Source organism: Topomyia yanbarensis, chromosome 2 (genome assembly GCF_030247195.1).
Source record: "Topomyia yanbarensis strain Yona2022 chromosome 2, ASM3024719v1, whole genome shotgun sequence".
NCBI lineage: Eukaryota > Metazoa > Arthropoda > Insecta > Diptera > Culicidae > Topomyia > Topomyia yanbarensis.
This window is the reverse complement of record NC_080671.1, coordinates 138,836,129-138,856,229: the sequence shown is the minus strand read 5'-3', so window position 1 is coordinate 138,856,229 and position 20,101 is coordinate 138,836,129.

Genomic DNA, 20,101 nt, shown 5'->3' with positions numbered 1-20,101 from the left:
ATGGAGTGAACATTCTGCTGGTACGATATGCGGGAGGCAGAAAATCCGACGGTACCGAGCTGGCTCGTTTCGCAAAGGGAACGCAATTTCGCTAAACCACTTCAAATGAGAAGATATCATTCATTTTCCACTTTTTGAACGGAAATTGCACACAAATCAACGATAAGTGGTACGATTAGATGGTAATGTTTTGTTTGTTTTTTATTCGCAGAATTACTCCAAATAGATGTAAAATTGATTCCTCACAGCACCGGCTAAATCATTTTCCTCACCCCCGGGGCTCATCAGTCGAGTCGTTTATCGAAAACTGAAAATAGGAGAGGGCTAATTTGTATTTTATTTTATTTACTTTCGTTGAATGCTTTCCGAGTAGGAAATTACAATGAAGAACAACGCACCGAGGCACATAAATCACACACTCGATTGTTGTGCAATTGAAAATTAGAAACGCGCATGTATGGTTCATACCTACGTGTAATCGAACCACTTCTAGGGGAATGGCACTTGAGCTAACCAGAGTATCTGCTGATATGAGAGATTGGCATAGCAATTTTTCAAATCGGTTGCATAGTAAATTATACTTTAGATTGCCATTATTACTTGGATTGTATCAGGTTACTTATCTGATGGGAGTTTATCTAGCAACTATTTTATACTGAAAGTGATGATGGGATTCAGCACGGCATCCACCACATGGAATATGTTAGGAGTTATTGGAACATGCACGTAAAGCTAACAACAAGCTAATTCTCAGCTAATTGGTAACTTAAAGTATTCATAGGTTTTTCGATTGAGCCACGAAATTTAGGCCAGGCACTAGATCAATGGAACAGTTCATATGTTAGCTAATATTCTATTATCTGAATACGAAACGAAACGAAACTAAATGTTACGCAAACTTGGCGATACGAAACGTTGAGGAAAATTTCGTTTAAATTCACAAATATCGCCAAAATTTTTCAAAAGTTTTGACCTAGGATTTACGTTTTTCTTTACTATACCGGGTAACATTTCAATATTTTCAAAATGGAAACGTTACGTTTACTTCGAGCTTTAATAACTTTCCTACTATTGAACGAATTGCTAGTATTGTTCAAAAATCGAAAGGAGAACGTTCAACGCTTGCTACCGATACCTTGTTTTCTGTGTAAAACTTGATGAAATTGATCACAAACTACTTCTAATTCGAATCAACATTAATGCTAGAACCTATAAATATATGTGCTACAGCTTTTCTCGTAGCCACGTATGAGACAGAGCGCAGAACACACGTGCGTGATAGGTGTGCCGCTGCATCGCAATAATTTGTTTGATGCGTGCTGGTTGACAAATTTACCAATTCTGAAAGTTTAGCGTAGGCAGTTTGACTAGTTATTCCGTTTACATCAGCCCTTTTCAAGGTTCTACCATGAAGTAAAGTATATTTTCGAATATTTTCCGTTATCGATAGCAACTGTGAAAATTAGAATTACATTCGATAGCAAAATTTATGCTAATGGCCTACCAGATCCCGCATAAAACCTATTTATTCTGTTTAGTACAGCGGCAATAATTGACTTCGAAGAACAACTCGGCCACATCAGCTGCCAAACATTTCTTGCTATCAAATTATCAACTTGAAGAGATAAAAGTTATTCTCCAAAATACGAAATGAACATTTCAATTCAAATTCTTACGAGAATGGTTTTGTGGTGGCATAAGGACCAGTTATCGTGTATATTTTTACAGCTCGCCATTTCCTTATCAGTACCAGTTCAAAAAATCGATTTTTTTGTTTAATTTTAATCTATATGTATCTGAGAATACGCCACAAAAAGGATTTGGTAAAATCGTATTCCTTGGCATGTTTCTGGGAACCGAAAGGTACCCATCTCCGTCCATTTCTGAGATATTAAACACGGCGCACCACGCTTGTCTATAGAAAAATCATTGTTTAAAGAATTCACTGGTCCATTCTCGACATTTTATGTATATGTGAGCGTCTGAGAATGGTCTCTTGCTTTTTGGGGACTAGATTATCGAGCGGAAGAAAGAATGCTACGGGATAACCAGGCCCGTAGCCAGGATTTTGTTTCGGGAGGGGCTTAAAAATTATTGCATAAATGTATTAATTCTGATGACTTGAAACAATCACTGGAAACTGAACGTAATTATGAAAAGTTCTTAGTGAAAACAATTCCAAAAATAAGACAATAGACACTAAAAACTCTAATAATATGTTGCCTGTTACAAGAAAGGCTATAGTGCATCGACGAATTAAATTTGATTATTTTTGATTTACAAGTTAGAAATTTCTCTAGTTACAAAAATGAATAGTCAAGAGCTCAAAGTATTAAGGGCTGCTTGAAAATGCTACGCTGCATGCTACGCTGCTTGAAAATGCTACACATTCGATACACCTTTACAATTTGTAGAAGACGCTAAATTGGAATGAGTAGAAAAATATCCAAAAACCCGTCTCATGAAACTTTACACGCATTTGCTAATCAGAAGAACGAAACCAACGTCAAGGTTGTCCCCATGAATAGGAATATATCAGTGTGAAATCAAACTTTACCGTTGCAAAGAATGTCCGAACAAAGTGAATGTCGAAATTTGCTTCAAATCTTCTGATAAGGCAGGCGATTTGTAGATGCAGAAAATAGGTTCAACTCCTATTTTCATGATCAGGTTTCTTTCTACTATTACTAGCTCTTTGACTTCATCCGAAGTTTGCGTTAACTCGACTTTATGAAATTTTCAATTTAAATGATACTGATCATGTCGTAATCAAAACAATCCTGAAAAAAACACATGTTTTTTTCATTTGACTCTCATAGGTAATGGGTTAAAGACTATCTTCGACAACATTATCAGGCAACTCAGAATAACTATCTTTTTATCTATTTAAGTTGATTCTTTTTAGGTACTTTTTATATCATTGTACTTATGAATTAAAAATATCGTAGACTGATTTTCCTAGATCCCTAAAACTATAGTAAAAGTCAAAATGTAAAGTGAGTGCAAAAACTACTGATTTCACTACAAAGCAAGAATGCCTTAGCTCTATTGACTTTTGACAATCTTGCAAAACCGTTGTAACTTGAGAAGATTACCTAGATTAAGTAAATATTCTATTTGAACATTTTGGTTTTATTTATTTATTTGAAGGTTTTATTTCGGAATTCGTGGGGTTTTGGACAATGTCAAATATATTTCAATGATTTAATCTACTAATGGAAACTACCCAGAATTTAATCTACTGAGCGAAACTGCTCAGAATCTATTCACAAATCGAAAGAAAATTACTTAGCACTGATTACTCAATGCTTCTAATTTACATAAAATTTGGTAAATATAACATTGATGACACCACCAAAATAACTAGAGACTATAAACATAGATAATAATTTCAGCATCACTTGCTTCCGACACATGGAAGAGAACACATCGCACTTGCACCTAATTTGCCGAGGCTTTCTTTTAGAGTTGTCTGTTTTAAATTACAGCAAATTATCCGTTTCCTGTAAAACTTTTGCAAAACTATTTGCCAATTCATTAAACAAATATGAACACTAATCTGTTTAGTAATAGGTTTGTTTGTGAATAAAAATAATTAGTTCTTGATTTTTTTCAATCATCATCAAGATTGGAAGAGATGTATGATTTCTTGAAGAAAGTTGTAATGTTTGTCTGATTACATGTTTGTTTTATCACTATTTGGGAAAAAGTTTCAATTAAAGTTGTTGCACCTAACGCAACGAAGACGAAATGAGAAGATCAGAGCGCAATTCGGAAAGAACTCGTGTTGAGTGTATAGTAAAGATAGAAGAGTGATCTTGAGTCGATTTAGATTGGTTGATTTTTTCCTCTCTTTGCTCTCTTATTTAAGATTATCTCTCTCATTTTATTCCATGACGAGCAAAAACGGAACGAAAGACTGTCACATACTTAAGACATGAAATCGAAACTGTTATCCCAACTTATTGACTTATAGATTCAATCAGTCCCAACATTTTAGTCCCTCTTCGCGATTGCCTATTATTTTACCACTTTTTGCCCGGTCCACTTTTAAAAGAATTTTTTTTGCACGTTTGTCGAAGATATCACGGATTTACGGATTAACAGTGTATTAGTACGGAACGAATTACTCGTAACAATGAAATGAAGCGTTAATAAAAATGGTATTGCGTTAAAATGACGCGAAATGAAAATTCTATTCTCGGCTCAATCGTTCTCAGATAAATTGAAATACTTTTTGTGTAGCGCAGAGTAGTGTACAGAGAACAGAGTGTACAGTGTGCACTGACCTAATACAGAAATTCAAAATTGTGTGCAATTCAAAAACTTATCATTTAAAAATAACAAACTGGGTCGTGGGTCTTTTATATATTTCCTTATGTAAACAATAAAAATAATATAACGAGTTTATGTGGTTGTCCTACAGATCTCGCGCAAGCGCTTAACCATTGCACGTGGAAACCTGTTTACGAGGCGAGGAAATATTTTTTTCCTCACCAACTATGTCTTGGGGGGGAGTAGTTCATTTCTATCTCGCTATTGTACATTTCCGTGTCATCATCGTAGTTGCTGCCTTTATGTTCGCGAATATCTTCCTTGCTTTTCGCCCTCAATAATTGACCTTCCAAATAGATTCCATTTCTCCCAAATGTGACATTAATCTGCGAGTAAGCGGTATCCGATCTTGTAGCGGAACATTCATTTTCTCATAGTCCATATACAGAAGGATCTTAATTATAGCATTGTCACACACAACCTTGTGCTTTAAGTTGTGCGAAATGAATGGTTTCGTCTGCACTAATTTGTTGAGCGCTAAATGCCTGCCATGGTAGAACTGGATAGAGCCGGTTTCCGAAAGTCTAATCTCTATTTACACCTTCAGGATGCGAATGATCAATAATTTTATAATCACCGCATTTGGCTGGAGCACCAATTCTTGCTTCTGCTAATCACTAATCTCGACAGATTATTACAGCTACAATTAAAGTAACAGTCTCTTGTATTCTTCAGACAAGGCACACAATATAAAAGTTACTTTTTTGTTGTTCGCTTCGCACTGGCTCGAGCAAAAGCATAAAGCACACTGAATTTCGTGACCATTGCCTTCGGTGGTTAGAAATAGCCTTCTTTAACTTTTTCTCAATAATTTGTTCAAACCAAATAAGCAACAAGTTTTGTTAAAAGTCACCGGTTTTTTAAATTTATTTTTGAAAAATTTCGGGGGGGGCTTTAGCCCCCTAGCCCCCCCCCCCCTCTGGCTACGTGCCTGGGGATAACACGATTTCGATCAATTTTAATAAATCTCGTGTTAGACTCACAGTCCAGGAAGTGGAACAATTAGTTAAAGTGAAAATGGAGCTTAATTTGCTGAAGTTACGTACATTCACGTAAAAAACTGTGTTTTGATCACGTTTAGAAGCTTAGCACAGGCCGAACACGAGTTCGAATTTAATAACACCAGAATCAAGATCCCCGTGCATATGGAAAACGACATGATGGACGTGCGTATCCATGATTTGGTCCCGCGCACGAACGAAGATTACATTAACCGAATCATGTCGCAATATAGAGAAGTAGAATCTATTACGAATGACACCTGGAGAAATTTTTTCACCGGCATTCCCAACGGCGTTCGTATTGTGAGGATGCGAGTGCCTAAACCAATACCTTCTTACATTACTATCGAATGCAAACCACCGAAGGATGGCGTGACCTATAAGCAAACAACGCTAATCACATATCTCGGACAGACCCATGCCAATTCTGTAACCATACAGCCCACTACGGAAAAACATGCGCCGAAGCAACTAGTCAAAACTCATCTACTACAGCCAACTCTTACAAGCAACCACCGACACCTTCAGATAAAACAAAAACTACGATCCAATTAACCAATAATGCAGGTACTACGACCACGACAACCGCATAAAGAAGCAAATGCCGATGAAGACGAATTTACAACAGCGACCCGTAAGAACAAGAAACAAATAAGAACCTCTGATCGTGAACAGGCCTATCACTCAGACAGAACGCTATTTATTTATGAGATATGATTGCTTGAAAGTGTCAAAATGGTGTTTTTTGCATTTTTTTTATTTTCTGCCGAAATTGACGACGTAGATAAACACTTTCTATATTTTTAGAAAGCTTATACGAATACCTTTCGAACGAGCTGTAGATTATTGAAATCGGACTATTATCAAAAGAGATATTTAACATTAAATACGAACGAAAGATTTTTATCATTTCTCTTAGCTAGAAACAAAACCAAAAAAATGAAATCTATTATTAACGCCAAAATGACAAATTTTAGGTCAATACTATCTTCAGAGAGTTTAATGAATACAATATGCCCCCAAGCAGCACCGCTTGTTGACTAACAGTTTCTACAACTAAATTCGTTGAAAAGAAGCGTACATAAACCATTATTCAACTGATTTAGCTATTAAAAAAGCGCACCAGCATAAGTTTATGGTTATGCAACAAACCGCGGCAATTACATGTTGCAAGTGTTGCTTGGGCCCTTTCTTTTGGTATTGTCATTTTACTGATTAATCCCCCTACGAGTGCGATATTTTCATAAATTTTCTTGAAAGTGATTGTATTGAGATGGTGCCTTTAGCTAATTTGTAGCTCTTACTTTTTCGAATAACTTTACAGAAGACATCAAATATCTATTTTGAATACTTTGAAAGCTATGGCTTGTTGTTTGTGGATTACCCTTCGACCCCTATTTATTGTTTAATATAGCAATAATCCATTTAGCTAAGCCAAATATTATTTCGATAAAACGAATTTCATGCTTCATCTACAACCGCTAGAAATAACCACCGAAAAATTCCAAATTGTTTAAATGGAACTTGATCACTTATCGGTTCAAAAAATTTCATTAGCGCGAACTTTCTGATTGCAAATTTTCTAACTTCTAACCATCGGATCGATCTTAAACATATCCCGAAAAATAAAAGCGAAATTATAATTCCAAGCAGCGGTGTAGCCAAGAGGAGGCTTTGGGGCTTAACAACTCCCCCCCCCCCCCTACCAAAAAAAATAATTTTAATTGAAGTTAAACATTCATTGATGCTGACTGATTTAATTCAATATTACAATAATAATTATCTGATCAGTACAATGATAACCTGTTGTTTTAAATATCATGAGGACTTTTGATAAATTGTGGAATAGGATCCTGATCTGTAAATGATCTATTGGGCTATTCCAGAGTTCTGAAATCAATCATAACCCTCAGATTTCCTATCATGTTGAGTTCACTTTTGAAGGGATATACTATAATATGGATTAGCGTCTTTTTTAATAGGAAGCGAAATTGAAATTGTCTATGAAACATAGAACTGCTCACCTAAAAATTGCATAACTTTCAACATTTGTTGAAAATGTTTTTATTTTGGGAATACGTCGAGTTGAGACGAAAATGTAATATGATTAATAACGAGAATAACACTTTCCGAATGAAATGAGAAATGGCGTTTTCCGTTCGACTCTAGCAGATCCTGATCGATTTTTGTTAGCATTTGATTTTTGTTGTATTACCAATTATATGATTAGGTATAAAAAATGTTCGAAAACAGTAATTTAAGGTCAAGATCACATCATTTTGAATCCGCCAATTTCGGAGGTTTAGTATCTTTGATGAATTATACAAACGTAAAACAACACATCATCTGATAAAATAATTTTGGCGTTATATCCTCCAAGCAGTCTTTAGGAAGAATTTACTCTTCAAACAAATTTAGCTCCAGACTTAATGTTTTCGGCAAAATTTTACTATTACAAGCCACTTCGTTGAAGACATGAAGGCTCGATGTATTCAGGGTATTAACATATTTTAGGTTATTTGTATTTGCCTTTAAAATAAGTTATTGTGATTTTACTGATTATGATAAATCTCATCTACTGCTTATAAACGATAAAATTTACATTTTATCCCAAGCTTGAGTTTGTGAAACTCACAAAAGAAATTTATTTTAGGAAAAAATAGATTTAGGAACATTTTGTAAATATTATTTTATAACTCGACATACTGTTGGGAGTATTCATACCTGCAATAAAGATGTTTTAAATGAAAGTCTCAACAAATTAGCTAAAGACAGGAACTCTGTTACACTTATTTGGAAATTTGATTCTCCATTATTTTAAAACTTCAAAGAATTTCGGAATTATGCCATTTGGACAATAAGTTCGATTTCCACCAAACCCCAACCAAACCGAATTTCTGGTTACGCCGATGACTCCAAGTAAGTAGAAACAGTCGTTTTACACTCGTCCAAAAGAAAAAGTTGTTCGAATACTGCCTATCTATTAAAATACACCGAAGACCCCACACGATTTGATCATTCGCCGATTTCGTCACCCTCATATGAAAATATGTTTGGTGGGCTCTAGCTGACGAACAAGCCTGAATTCGAGTAAATACTTTCGTCAATATGTTTTCCTTATCTTAAAGATCTTAAAGAGCAAAAATAAAAACATATTTTTTTTGCCTTTCTCATATAGAAAGGATATGTAATCACTCGAATAAACGTCAAACTAATCCCGGCCCGGAGGGCCGTGTGTCGTATCTCATTCGACTCAGTTCGTCGAGATCGGCAAATGTATGTATATGTGTGTATATATTTGCACGGTGTCTTTTCTAAACAATTTTATGTAAAAAAATTCAGCATCCCTGAAGCTTCAGGATATGAAAGAATGGGCTTTCCCCTTTCATTTGAAACCAACATCAAAATAATCCGTCGGGGGATCTAGAGCAACTTTTTTTTTTGATGTTTTTTTTCGTGAAAACATAGATTTTACAATGGAACTAGTCCATATTTCGGCCCCTAGATGGTGCTTTAGACATTCGAACAACACTAAAAGTGAGAATCTGATAGATAATTTAATTATCTACAACTTTGTTAACAATTAGAAACCGATTTGAAATTATCCGGAAAAGTTGTTTAATATTTTAACGAAGTCTAAGTCTAAGTTAGTTTCACAGAAGCCCTGGTGGTTTGTAAGTCAATCCACACGCACTTTTTTATTTGCCAAATAGTTGTGTTTATTTGAACAGTGCATTCAGCGGAATTTGAGAGTTTGGAAAGTCTCATCTTTTAGCTGAAAATTATAATTCCAGATTCCACCTGATATAGGGCACTATTAATATTTTTGGGATGAGAAGTCTTAGATAAGTGTTGACCAACCTAGTATGATATTAATATTCTTTTCCAAGATGGTGAGTGATTCCTCCCGCAGAAACAGCTTTTTCAATGATGTATGCCTTCTTTTTCATTTTTTCGATTGTTCTTGGGGATGACTGATAACTATTCTTGCATGAAGCTCCTACTCTGTTAGCATCTTCGTAAAAAATTCACTTGTCCTGAACTTCAACCTTTATATTTGAACAAACTCAATGAAACTTTTAACACCATTGCAATATTTCGCGAATTTCATTGCAATGCTTGGTTAAAAACGCTGATTATCTTTTTCAAAATTAACTCAATGTGGCAGACAGTGAACAAAAAACTTTGAGTTTTTGGATCAAGATAATTTTTTTGGGATATATTCGAGGACTTGTATGTATATAAGGTTTTTCGTGTACTCAAATCATATTTTGTTTTCAAAAGTAATGCATTTCGCATAATCTAGGATCAATTTAGTAACAATTTCTCGCGTAATTGATAGGAAATGGTCGTAAAATCCAACTGTCACAATATACTTTGCGGAGAATGTTTGAATAAATCGTTTCACGCTAACCACTAATTTGGACAGTTACTGCTGTGGTTTGCGTTCAATTAGAAACGGTGTGTCCCAACATTTCGTCTTGAACGGAATTATAATAGCTGACTTAAACGATCATAACCTAAATTTTGCGACGTATGGTCCTTTCTAAAACGTAAATGTAAGTAAACCTTTCTAACAAGCACTACCTTCCGATGAATGGTAGTTCCTTCGAACTTATCGGAAAACTTGAACCAAAATTACGAATAGTTTTCTGTCTCTGTCAAACATTCTAATTTTCAGAAGATCAATTAGAAATGTCAACGAAGAAGTTGTAATGAATCCCATCAAATATTTTCATGCCCCTAAACCCAATTGTTTTTTTGGTAATGAAATAAGGGCGAGAAAATATATTTCCAAACCACTAGGCCTCATGTGAAACTATCTTAGATATAAATTAGTTAAAATCTTAAACAACTTTTCCGGGCGATTTCAGATCAATTTTTAGTTGTCAACAAACTTGTAGACAATTAAATTTTCTATCAAATTCTCACTTTTAGTGTTGTTCGAATGTCTAAAGCACCATCTAGAGACAGAAATATTAACTAGTTCGAGTAGTAAAACCTATGTTGTTACGAAAAAAACTTCAAAAAAAAAAAGTTGCTCTGAACCCCCCGACGGATTATTTTGATTTTAGTTTCAAATGAAAGGAGAAAGTCCATTCTTTCATATTCCGAAGTTTCAGAGATGCTGAATTTTTTTGCATAAAGTTGTTCTAATAAATACACCGTGATTTGTGTATGTATTTTCTAAATTCACTCTTTTTTCTCAGAGTTGGCTGAACCAAATCACTCAAACTTAGTTTCAAATGAACGATATAACACTCTCATAAGCTGCTATTGAATTTTTAGTTGATCCGACTTCCGGTTCCGAAGTTATGGGTTTAAGAGTGCGACCACAGAAATGTACCTTTCTCATATACAGGGTGTTTGATTCATGATTAAGAACCTCTCGAGGGATGATTGATTGCCAGATTTGGAGAAAAAAATCGTTCTACACATACCATCAAATCTCAACCGTTTCAGAGTTATTAAACCGTTTTGTGTAAACAACTTATTTATCTTAAAATACCTCTACCTCGAAAAGTATGCTTCGTATTTTGAATCTTTTAATTTTATTGGAAAGGTGAGAAAAAATTTTATTGTAAAGTGTTCTCATATCTTTCAGTTAATTACTTTTAATGACCTTTAAGTTGTAAACTGGTTAAAAGTTGAAGTTTTCGATGAGATTTTTGTTAATTTTCTCAAAATAATTAATTATGATTATAGCAATATCTATTACCCGAAAGTTGGGTTTTAGGACGATTCATAATTTGTTCTTCAACATCATATTCCTATCTCTTCTCGTTTCTTTGTAATTTCATTACAAAACTTTTCCTGTAATCGACTTGCAAGTGTTTAAAAGACTCTAATCTAAAAATATGCTTTATATCGTTATTTCCAAGTCTTCATTGGAAAGCTGACAAAATTTTCTTTCGATTTATGTACAAATATCCTTCAGTTAAGTGTACTAAATGGCTTTTTACCAGTAAAATAACGCAAAATTGGCGCTTTTGGAGAGTTTTGTAATTATTCTAATTATTATTCAACTAAATTTATCCATACTATTGTTTATTTGGTGTCCCTTAACATTCTCTATAACTTGTTGTTTGACACTTTATCTCTGTCGCTTTTCATTTCGCTGCAATTTAATAGTTATAGCATGACCTCACCACAATTGTAGTGGGTTCGAAATCGTCGTTTTTGCATATAAAGCGAGGTGATAAAATGATTTTGCTTCGAAACTAAAAGAGATAATTGAATGGAGTCAAAGAAAGAATATTAAAACTTGCTGAGATGCATTATTTCGATGATAATAATGGTGATGTTTATTATTTACTTTTTTAAATAAATTAAATGCTAAAAATAACATTAACTTTAAACTAATTTACTTCAAAAAGAATACTAAATACACTTAACTGAAAGGTATTAATACTTTTTTCTCTGCAAAATTTTTCTAGCTTTCGAATAAAAATAAGAAAAGGTACAATAAGTGCAATACTTCTTCAATAAGAGCTAGTGTTAGTGAAAATGAGATAAAAATATCAAAGTTCAATAACTCAAACACATGAAAACAAGAAAAGATAAGTGTACCATATCAAAGAACAAATTATGCAGCTCTTCAAGACAAACAATCTCTATTATTAACATGGTGATGTTAACTATTAAGATTTTAGCGGAATGAACGAAAAATCGATCGAAATTGTTGAATTTTAAGTAAATTACTGTGAAAAGGTTACTTAACCTCATTAGCTGAAACATGATAAGACATCATTCAATAGGAATTTTTTCACCTATTCAATGGATGTAAAATATTTGAAATACAAAGTATAGGGGAGAGGGGGTTACAGTGAAACACATTTTACTACGATTTAAATTTGATGATAATACATGATATTTGGGTAGCCAAAAGTAGTACATAGTACCACTCTATTATTAAGTAATACATATATTTTTTTTAACTGGTTAAACTCACGGGAAATAACTTTTTGTGGGTAATAAACAGTCGGTGGTAAAATGTACCATTATGCCCCATGGGTAGGAACTATGAAACACGACGTCGTCTATAGTGAAATATTCTATTTGTAAATTCTGCTCTTTTGTTTTGGCGAAGAATTATCCTAACGCTTCGAATTAAAGTTATATTGAGGCGAAAATCACTTACTTACGAAAGAAATCATTATATCATCGCGTAACATACGCGCATATTAGCTGCAATCCTGAAAGTAGCGACAATTTCTACAAAATTTGTCCAAATTTACCAATTTTGCACTATATGAGTAGTATTTACTGTGGAAAATCGGAACCCATTCACATTTTGAGACAGACCACAAAAGCAAAAAAATTCCACTGTTCCCCATACGTCATCGTTTCACAGTTACCCAATGGGTCTATTCACGAAAATTGTGAAATTACGCAGAACCATGACAAGATATCAAAAAATTTTGTTCGCGGAAAATGTTGAGCATAAAATTTGCTATAAATAACAATGGACCAAATATTTATTCAATGGATGGTAACTCATAAAGATGGAATAATGTTTTTCATTGCAAATTTACTCTGGCTATTTCAAAACAAACAAATATTCATTAAGTGAGATGCAGTTATCAGATCTCTCTCAAAATACAGCAACACGTGTAAAGAATTAGAAATTGTGAAATATGAGGGAAAAGATTCTGACCATGCATTATTATTTTATTGCAAATGTTTCATAGTTCCTGCTGATCCACTGTTACCCTCTCTCTCTCCTACTTTTTGAGTTAGAGCTATTTTAAGACAACTAAGTTTTTAACTCAAACTCGCGGCTGATTTTTCGATTGACAGCCTCATGATGATCAGCATCACCAATTTAAATTCACCTTAGATCATCCCTCATTGCTCCCCCCTCTGAACACCACCCCATCCATCACTCATACCCCTCCCCCTCTCAACCCCATCATCTTTATGCTACCGCTATATCACAAGGCATCCCGAATTAAGCTGGGGAGTGGTTCGTTCGTAGGTTTTTCGCCCTTCTCACACACCCACCCTCGCATGACATAATTAGTTAGCAGGAAGACAATATTGAACTAATGCTGATTAGGCTAATAAAGTATGATATTTTTTTATTACAATTGTTTCACCGTCGACACGTAACTCAGTTTATTATGAAGAAAAAAAATATCCCCCTGATAAAAACGGGTCTTTACAGTATTTATTATTCACTGTATCCCACATTAATAGATACATCCCATTTTTTGAGGATATTTTTTCAATTGCATTGAACTATACCAATTTTTCAATAGTTTTCAAGTGGTTACTTTATCGACTTCGAAATTCGGCGAACTTTTTCCCATTTGTGCGATAGTTTATGTTAAAAAGGTATCCTAAATTAATTGGTGTATACTTGAGGGTTTATATGTTGCAAACGGAGAAAATACAGAAACTTGCAGCTTTTTTCCTGAACAATATTACAAAAGCTTATTAAACAACTTTCCTATAGAAGGTTGAGAAAATTATAAGGTATTTGAAAATATTAATAGATTTTCAGAGCAGCGTGCACCCAGTGCACTAACGCAAGTGACGGAAGGTTACCGAAAAGTTTCGTGAAAAAAGAAAATTCCAGTAATGATGATAAATTTCCTTAACGGGTTTCGAGAGTTTTTTGTTCTTTGGCATTAGGATTAGCGATTATAATTTAAATCAAAGATACTACTGGTTAGTCACTTTTAGTAAAAGTCGATATCGAAGTAAAGTTTGAACTATGCACGCATGCACTTCAGAGGAAGCGTGATATCAAGAGCTGAAATTTCCGTGCTTAGTTCTCAGTCGCGTTGGAAATTTGAGTAAACGATATTGAGACTATGAACTTCAAATCGATTCAAAAAATTTTTTTTAGCCTAGAACAGCATATATAACCGCTTTAGGAAAATTCAGTATTCCCTACACAATGCATTAATTGAAGACTTTAGATATGTTATTAACATAGCATTAGCAATAGTTCGTTTGTATGTCTATTTTATGGGCCATTTTTCCGCTTTTCCGTTGATTTGGTATAGCCTTTGAGATTTCTAGCACTGATATTGTCCTATGCGTATTTGAGCGATTCTCTGAGTCCTGCCACTATCCCATGTAGTATGTGTTAACATAAAGATCGCGAAGCATCAAGTTCTAAATGTTGTCAATCGATATAATCCTCAAGAAAGTGATAGGAGTTATAAGAAATGTCTCATCACACTGATAGGTGTATTAAAAGCGTTTTTCCCTTTTAAAAAAGCGTTAAATTATTGATATTTCAAACGACTAAACTGTAACACGTATAGATTTCTTGTTTTTACCTATTTTAAGGTTTTTTTTCGGAACGTGTCCAATGGCAAATAGACAGAAAGAATGAATCGGAAACGGTTACAATTCACCTTTTATTGGACACACTAGGAAACTTGATCCGCAGGAGCCAAAAATAGTCTAACGAGTGAATTCTGCCTGAGAAGGGGCGGTGACGATTCGCTTATAAGAGGCATTGGGGGTAGAACGGTCCAATGTGAATTGTCACCGTTTCTAGTTCATTCTTTCTGTCAATTTCCCAGTGTAACGCTTATACGCGCTTTTCGATCAATTTAAGATATATTTTTTTTATTTCGTCTGTGGTTGCTTGTAACCCTCCATGTGTTTAACATAAGGGGAAGTGGACCAATTCGGACCGCTGGCCAATTTGGACCCGCAGCACTTTCTCAGCTACGGTAATATTATGAAAAGCATATATATCATTTTCAAGGCCGTCATGAAGCTCTATTCTATCTCACAAAATTTTGCAGTTCTCAGTTTTCGTGTGCGTGCACTAGAGGCGAATGTTGTTACGGAGCGCTTTTTTGAAAAATGTGTAAGCCGTAAAACACAAAATTTTTGTTGGTAACAACGATTAAATAAATCAAATTCATTATCGTGATTTTGGATCTGCCGGATAATATCTTTTATTTAATATCTTGTTTCGGGCGAGACTATCAATTGTTTTCGTTTAATCGGTTTGTGAATAATAGAATATAGGTTGGTCCAATTCGGACGTTGTGCCCTATATGCGATCTGATACGAGATCGCGAAAAACCGTTTGAAAGAAAAATGTCGGTCGGAGTTTTCAGAAAAAAATAAGTTTTCGCAAATCGGTTGACTGATTTCGACGATATAGCTCATAACCTATTTTCAGGTCATTTGGCACAGCACTTATTTTTATTGTATTTATCCTTCAAAGTTTTATATATCAAAGAGAACTTTTCGTTTCACAATTCGAAATTTATTGAAAATCAAATAGGTTTAATTTAGGCAAAAATAGGGATTCATTTCTATTGCAAAAAAATTATAGGAAATGGATGGTCTGATTCGGAACAGGGTTGGGGTAATTCAAATTTTTCACGGACTTTTGCGCAGAACTGGTTATGCACGATACGGTAAAAGATCGGAAAATGTCGCCTTAGAAAAAAAAAAATGTGCGCGATTGATGAAGATTTCAGGAAGAAATATTTAATTGTGAATCGGTTGACAGTTCCAGTTCTATAGCTCATAAACCCTTACTAGGTCCGAATTGACCCAGTTCCCCTATATTTTATATTTTTGGAAAAGGCACAACTGCACCCGTTGAATTGTTTATTGATTATATTGATGGAGTAATTTTCACACATGATATTGACCAATAACCGAAGGAAGAAAGATAAATTGATTTGACGGATCGCCTTTTCGAACGAATGTCATTGACGTTCCCAATAACAACAGCAAAATCGAATGAAAGCCTACTTCGGTCGAACCACTTTCGTCCGAAAATATGATCCGTCGTAATGCAGAATAAGGTTGAATGTCCTTTTTTCGCTCAGAGACCTATATTGAGCCTAGAAAAATACTTTTTTTCGCCACATTGCCTACTTAGCAGAAGGAAAAGGATTCTACACATTTACGTTCGATCATGTCCATATGAGCCTACTTAGTCCTTTTCCGTTCTAAGTTTTAACTGTTTCGTTCTAGAATACCTATCCGTCTTTCAAATTCATTGCTTTTGTTTCTCTTAGACTAAAATTTTACGATAATATCCAAAAAAACGATACAGTAGTTATAGTTTTGTCTCGCTAGATGGCATCTGTGATCCAGTATATCTTGGGCTAACTAGAAAAGATCGGAACTGCGAAATTCTAAAACTATAGATAATAGCTCACTAACCATTTGTACATACGTTTTTTAAGGGATTCCATGAGAAACCGGCTGACCGCAAAATATGACCATCGCCAATTCGAAACTTTGTAGTTGTGTTCGGTTTATCAATCTCCATAATTTCCTCTGACAATTGCAATATTTTCATACAAGAGCAATTTCTCAAAAGTGCATAAACGTTTCTGCGTGCATTACTTTAAAAAAAATAGTTTGAAAACTGTATTTTATACAGCAAAGCTATCTGAGAATGAGTTACAGGAAATGAATACTTCTGTGCGAAAAAAATATACGCTGGAAAAATGTCATTTTTCCCAAAAACAAAAAATACAAATAAAAATTGCAAAAAAATTCCATTTTTATATTTTTTTATATTTTGTCACCAAGAACCTAAAGAGAAAAGAAACTTTTTGAATGTGATTGCAAGATGGAGAACTTGTCGGTCAAAAAGTTTTTCTAACGATAATTTTATACATGTTTTTAAATTTCATATTAATTGACACACAAAACTGCAATTTCATTACAAAATATGATTCATAGTATCATTTTAAATCAAAATGCATTTAACAAAAATCATCCGAAATGCGATAGTTGTGGACAAATTTGGAATTTTTGCCCCAACAAAAACAATTACATCGTGTAATTAGGCATGTTTGAAAAGTGATTCGCGTTTTCCCATCAAAATGTCAAAAATCTAATGTTTATCGTTTTAAAGACGTAAAAGAAACTTTATCAGTGTATTTGGGTCATGGAGAAACTTACAATTAAAAAAGTTTTCCTAATAACAACTTTGGACATATTTTTATAATTCATACTATTTGAAGTCAAAAATAAAATTTTCTTTTTGAATATGATTCAAATGACTATTTCTTATCAAAATGGTTACAACAAAAGTTCTATAAAATGTAGTATTTTTCGAGATATTTTAAATGTTGTTTTAACAACACAATTACTTTGTTTTATTATGATCTTTTCAAACGTTATTCGTCTTTCTCCATCAACAACCATGGCAACCGTGGTTCAGGTAATTATATTAGAGACTGTGTATTGGAATTTATTTCAGCAAATAACTTTTCCTCAACGGTTTCTAAGCAGGGCAATTCGGTATGTGCCGTCTTTTCACAGAACTGGTCTGCCGTTCTATGCATAATTGTCCCATGTATATAGGGAATCCCATAGAACATGTAACAATTAAGCTTATAACGGCAGTGGTACTCACCACGAAAATACATCTTGAAATATCGGGAAACAGCCACACAATTTGCAAAATGTTGCAAAGTTGCAAAATGAATGATTTCGTTTGGGCCAATTTGTAGAACGTTATTGGTATTGCATTTTCATGTTCGGCAAATGTTCCATATCTCGAATGCTCGATCTTATACGAAACGACAGTAAGTCAGTAAGCCACCGCATTTAGCCAGTGCACCATTTCTTGCTTCTGTGACTTACTCATTTCGACAGGTCACTATTGCAAGAAGCAAAATAATTTCCATTTCTATTGTTCTTCAGATATTGTACACTTTATAAAATTATTTTTGTTGTTCGCTTCGCGCTGATTCGAGCAGAGGCAGAAACCTCACTGATTATCGTGATCGGTGTCTTTGCTGGTTGGAAATAGCAATTGTATTTGTTTTTTTGGGGTTTAAACATTAGGTCATTCGCCCGAATTTAAATTCTCTTCAACATTTTCTCAATAATTTGTTCAGATCAAGCGAAATACAAATTTGTTTAGAGTAATACCTGTTTTTATTTAATTTATTTTTGAAAAGTGTATGGAAGGTGCCTTAGTTCGATTCATATATCGTCCTGTAAATCTTCTTACTATATTATAACACACCGATTTCCTACATATTAGAATGCAGCGTCTCTACATTAATATGCATTATGGACCACAGTACAACGATTAGTGGAGCATACCACGAATAGTAAAACGTTTAGAAGACTCAGTTATCTTATTAAGAATTGAAGCCTTTTTACAAAGAAAACGAAGGCTTTAATTTTTTTTTTTGTTATTTTATTTAGCAGTTTTGTAAACATGTATAAAAAATTGTTGTTTTACATATTTTCTCATATAACTGAATTTCTAAAATTTTTGAACTATGCTTCTAACACTATAGCTTCTAACACTATAGCTTTAGACAGTTTGCTCGGATCTGGTAGACCATATTTTGATTCTCGTAGAACCTTTGAAACCGTCCCCTTTTCGCTACGGTTGTCATTCGCGCTTCATTAAGAAACACATCACCCAATCATATTCCATTTACGTTCATTCTTTCGATCCAACAGCAGCCAGTCAGCATTCGCAGCATCAGGAATCAACTGAACTAATCTTCAAGTCACGCTCAATGCGGCCGGTTGCTTCTTGAATCAAATGCAGAAGCAGCGAATCACCAACGGCTGAATGCGTCAAGTCTGATGTGAGCACATTTGCATCCGCCGATCGCCCCTGACTGATTGACATCCTCCAAGGAGCGACTGAAAGAGGTAATTGAAAAATCCTTCACCAAATGCTTCCAGCGGTCGCAGAATCGTACTTCGGTTGACTAGTTAGCCGACAGACAGTCGATTGTTGATTGCCGTGAATTCGAGCTGAAAATGTACGGTTTTAAAAATGTTGAAGATTCTTAGAAAAATATCAACTGCTTCTGTAAGGCTATGTTCCATCTTACTCGGTTAACTCCCACGACACGGCGGTAGGTCCACTCGATCCACACTTGAATTGGTGTCAAAACACACGCTTCGCGCGCATTTCCGAGTTCATATTTTTCTTCAACCACTCGGACCGATTCGATTCGGTACTCCAAAAGTGCACCGCGGCCACTGCATAACTTCAGCGCGCGGTCAGCGATTTGTTTTTGTGTGTGTGGCTGCCCCGTGCATATCCTTATCGGTGGCGTTGAGGCGTAGGTACTGATGCTTTTGGCCACCAGTTAGGGTTTGGTCACGCGTGTGAACCTCGCGGGAAAAGAACAATTATTTCGCGAAATTATTTTCTATTAGCTTCTGTCGCTGGTCGCATCCGCGAGAAGGCGGGGGGGGGGAAGGATGAGTGAACTCTTTTGGCCACAGGGTCATATGTGCAGGCGCAAACCGATTTGATGATGACGCTCGAGTGATAATGACCACCTCCACCGCGGACGCTACCGGAAGCCATAGTTTCACATAATAACAATTAACAATTATAATGTGGTGTCCCGGTGGCCATTTCGGGCGATTGTTTTGGAGCGCTCGCGAGCACTCAAGAGCCAGTGAGTTTGGCTGATTGTCATCGGTAGATATTTAATGATGCCACAACGATCCCTTGCCACACCTAGGATCCGCGCCGCCGTGTTCGAGCATCGAGAAATTGATATCCGGGCATATCATAATTATCTGATAACGATCACGACTTTCGGGTGGTTTCTCTATTTTGTTTACTTTTCATGTTTCAGTGGCCAACAACGGCAGCTGGACGCGTGTGAGCTTATTCGGAGACAGCAACCCATTTCAAGGTGTAGTTTGTTCCGATGTGTGCCTGTGTCATTTGTAATGTGTCGCTAGATGGTTATCGACGACGAAATTGTTTTTCCGTTGGCTGACGTTGATATCTAAATTGTGCGGAACGAGTAAAGTTTGGCATT